Here is a 5,047-nt window from a genome sequence, read left to right as displayed (position 1 = left end):
TATTCTCAGGATCTGAGCACTGGGAAGTCAGGCATCCCCCAGATCTGATCTTCATTTTGTGATAAGCAACTTGTGACAGGGCTTGGAAGAATCTGGAGCTACAGTAACTTTCCCAAATTCACTCCAGCTTCCTCCACCTAGATTATATTGAGGAAATACTGCTGACTTTGAGTGTTTTAAGTATCACATTTATTCAGCAAGTATTCACAGGGTACCTGCTATGTGTCAGGTGTTGCTCTAAATGCTGAAGATATGCTAATGGACAAAAGGTAGAATTAATACAATATACAATTAGAACACCTATTCTGAAAAATAAAAACTCTGTTGTTTACAAATACATTATAACAGCAAATGCCATCAAATGGTCTTCTCTCTCCTCTTACTACATCACATCTCTGAGATGGATCAGACTCAGGCACACTCCTAGGGATGAGAAATATCATGTTTAGTAGTTTCAGGGTCTTCAAAATTGAACAAAAGTCACAAATTACCCCAGCTAAAAGGCTTTCCTTTATTTATTTATTTTTGAAGAGTTTCTTTCTTTATTTTTTTAATTTTGTTTTTGTTTTGTTTTGTTTTGCTTTTGCTATAGGGCACATGAGCTTGCCAGAAAGACAGAGAGAGACTGAGAGACAGAAAGTGAGAAATCATCCTCCAGGGAGGATAGCCATGCTGCAATCCTTTCTCCTCCATTCTCCTCTTGGGATCTTGGACATGCACGCACACGCACCCAGCATGAGTTCAAGTCACCGGGTCTGGAACTTGAACTGAGGTCGACTACATGGGAGTCCAGCAAGGCAACCATTACGCCATTCACTGGTCCCAAGGCTTTCCTTTAAATAACTCAGACACTGATAAGAAATAATCTATTACAATTTTTTGAATGATCCATATTTTTTCTTTTCTAAAATTAAATTTATATTTACATTTAATCACTGTATATCTTTAGACTGTACAACATGTTTTTTCCTGGCATGAATATGATGCATATTTGTTAGGTTGAAGACATTAACATATACATTATCATCAACAGATAACTTTTCACTTTTGTATTTATTAAATGTTTTTTTTTCCTTAATTCCCTCACACTCATTACTCAATCCCACCTATCTTGTCTCCAGTGTCTACAGTTACCCTCCCTGCTATTATACCTTTCAACTTTTCAGTTTCTGCTAAAGAGTGCAGACATTTGGTTTATTTAAGTGGGGACATACAGTGTCTGTCTTATATAGTCTGGCTTACTTCTCTTAACATTTAATCTTACGTATATTCTTCTACTTTACATCAAATGTCAAGGCTTCATTGTTTTTCAGCCTATTACTTCTCCACCTAGCTGCTTAGCACTTGTTGAGTAAAAGCCTAGGAAAGGACTCTACAGGGTAACAGTCTGGTTCCTGGAAGAATGGGAATCATGGTCCAAGTTTAATAGACAGTGCCTGAGGATAAGCTCTGAGTTTAACTTGGGTCTTAGGACATTTTCTTTCTTTCTTTCTTTTTATGGAGAGGTTTTTGCTATAGGGCGCATGCGCCGGCCAGAAAGACAGAGAAATACAGAGAGACAGAAAGCAAGAAATCACCTCCCGGGATGGGGGTGGGGAATGGCCATGCCACAATCCCTTTTCCTCCATTCTCCTCTTGTGATCTTGGATATGCACGCACATGTGCCCGGTGTGAGTTTAAGCCACCGGATCCGGGACTCAAACCGCAGTCAACTACATGGGAGTCCAGCAACATAGCCATTACGCCAACTGCTAGTCCCCAGGGTCTTAGGATGTTGTATTTATACACACACACGCATCTTTCAAAAAGTTTATGGAAAACTATTTTAAAAGTATGAATGGAGTTAAAAAATGTTTTACTAAAGTCATATTTTAATTCCAGTTTTCTATGGAAATTTTTATTGAAGTATAATAACCATACATATTTGTGGGGTGCAATGAGATTTTTCAATACAAGAATACAATGTGTATTGATTAAATCAAGGTAATTAGTATATCCATCATTTCAGCTATTAGTCATTACTTTGTGTTGGAAGTGTTCAAAAATCTGTTTTAGTTACTTTGAGATTATTTTCTATAAACTTTTTGAAGCTCCATCATATATAGTCAACCATAAATATATTCTAAATAGATCAAATAATAGAATTAAGATGAGTAATAGAAAGTATGAAAAGATTTGTAAGATGTAAAATGTTATACAAATGTAAGGTACTAAAATACTAGCTACCTTGTATTAAATACTTATTATGTGCCAGTGTGCCAGGCACTATGCTAAACAAAGTTACATATGTTTATTTCATTTGATCTTTAAGAACTTATAAGGTAAGTTGCTCGTTTTCCTATATGTTAAAAAAAAAAAGAAAAAGGCCCAGAGTAAAGTGCAGTAATGTTTCTTGTATCCCGAATACTACCAGCTAGTACACAGTAGTGCCAGGATTCAAATCCAGATCTGTCCTGATGGAAAAGCCCACTCTCAAAATAAATTAACCACATGGGGACCAGCAGTTAGTGTAATATAAATAAATAAATAAATAAAAATTAACCACTTAATTTTGAAAACTCAAAAACCCAAAGAATAGGAGTTTTCTGTCATTTTAAAACTGAGATATATTAGATGTTAGATGGTGGTACTCTTTCTTCATCCCAATACAATTTTACAATATAATAGGAAGGCATGTTACTTCAGCCAAGCTAAATTAGATTTCAAAAATCAAAAATAAACTAGAAAATTTTAGCAGCAGTATGTAGAGACCAGAAGATTACATGAAGTAGAGCCAAGGAGAAATAGTGGTATGCTTGGTAACAGAGAGTATACAAAGTGTTAACTCAAAAGAATAGTCTTCATAAAAACTTCCCAGAGTGTCTATAGATCCTTTCATTTGTCCATTTGTTACTTCATTAATTCATCCATCCAGTTTTCAAAAAGTTTTTCAGCAATGGCTATAGGCACTCATAGAATTATGCCAGCTAATGAAAGAATATCCAGGAGACCAAATGCAGCATGTCATAGACCTACCTAGACCTGTTCTGATCACTATCTTAATCCTTTTTATACAAGTTCTGTTCAGTTCAGTCAATTCAGGGATTTTTGTCTTTCCTTGAGAACATATCTCCCTCCAGTTAACACTGAGAATACAAGTTTTGCTTGACTGAAAGGTGTTTTAAAGCAATGATCATTGAATAATAATCTTCCACAAAGTGACTCCTTTCTGAGGAGACTGGAAGCTAAGCTTTACTTAACATCAGAAGTCAGGATCTATAGAAGCAGGAGTCGAGACACCAAGCCTATGTCTGAAAGAAAGAAGCTGCTTTTAAGAATGTGCTAAATTGCTTGGGACAGTAGACTGGCTGAGAGGGAAGCCCAAAGAAGTTACATGATCTAAGTTACATGATCTAAGTGTCACTACTAACCCAGAGAACTTGAGACCCTTACGCCTTTAGACCTTAGCCCTGCAATATTAGGTGTGATATGCCAAGTTTAGCGCTTTTTTAAATTTCCAGTTTCAAAATTCATACCTCTTTACTTTTCTCAAAAGTAAAGAGTTCTTGCTGACTCAAGAACTCTGAACTAGAAAGCCCTGTGGAGATCACTTAGTCCAATTCAACCATTTTTCAAAAAAAGAAACTGAAGCCTAGAAAAAAAACAAGAACCATTTTAATGAATGAGCTGGACTAGAACCTACTGCCCATTCCCCCCTCCCTACCCACAAACCACTAGCTTATATATCTGCAGCTGATCATGTTACAGAATTTTCAAGGCATGTGAGTTACTTTCATTTTACTTCTGCTAAAAGCATGAATCTGAAAACTGACTAAAATCATTGACTTAGCTTCTGACTCCTAGTTCCGTTCTGTACTAACCCCTAATGATTTTCATGGTTAGTACTTACTCTTGAAGTATTAGGTCATCGTGAAAGTTATGACATATTATTTCATAGAAAAAATAACTTTCCTGATGACCCATATTTCTCCATTTTACTCTATCTCATTCCTGAATTCAACTAGCTGAGTGAAAATTCTTATCTTACCTTGACTGTTTCAGAAGTCCAATACAAAAAGGCTCTGTGAAACCAACCTTAATTCTTTACCTAGTGACATTTATTTTGGAAGAAGCAGCAGCCAAAGCTGTCCCATAAATGCACTCTTAATATTTTGAAATTTTAGGATAAATGAACTTTTAGTGCAAACGATTTCTACATAAAACTGCAGTTTAAAGAAAGGACAGAATTCACTGGCAAACTACCAATTGACCAATGAGAAACACCAACCTCCCAAATAGGGTGATTCGACCTACCCTGGACAAGTCAGAGAACTTCTTTCTGTCTTTCTTTCTCTTTTTTTTGATAGTTCATTCATTTTATTGAAGTAGCATTCCATGATATGGATATATCACAGTTTACTTAAATCATTTATTCATGGAAGGACAAATGGGTTATTCCTAATTTTTTTCACTATATAAAAAGAACAGTGCTATAAAAATTCATGTATAGATTTTTGTATCAACATACACCTTCATTTCTCTGAGATAAATGCCTAGGAACACAAGTTCTGGGTCATATGGTAGTTGTAGGTTTCATTTTATAAAAAGCTGTCTAATGTATTCAGAGTGGCTATGGCATGTTACAGTTACACCAGAAATGTACATTTGTTTATATTTGTTCCAGCATTTGGTGTTGTCACTATTTTTTGTTTTAGCCATTCTTTTTTTAAAATTTTTATTATCATCATAATCTTCTTTATATTACATTGGATTACATATAACTTCACAGTGTATTACATTGCTTTTTCAAAAGGGAATGCCATGCATGTCAGTCAATACAGAGACATTAATTTCCTCACTTCATCATTCAATATCTTTTCAATGTTTTTCCCAATCATTATTATTATTCTAATTATTATTTTTTTAAACAGCCAATCACTATTTCTCATTTTGCTTGTAAAAAGACTTTACTTATCATGAAATACTTCTCAGACCAATCCAGTTGAGAATACTATACATGCCATCATCAACAGGTAATAAGCCATATCTGTTTCCCACTGATGTCCTG

Source organism: Tupaia chinensis, unplaced genomic scaffold (assembly GCF_000334495.1).
Source record: "Tupaia chinensis unplaced genomic scaffold, TupChi_1.0 Scaffold138500_1, whole genome shotgun sequence".
NCBI lineage: Eukaryota > Metazoa > Chordata > Mammalia > Scandentia > Tupaiidae > Tupaia > Tupaia belangeri.
This window is presented reverse-complemented; position numbering follows the sequence as displayed.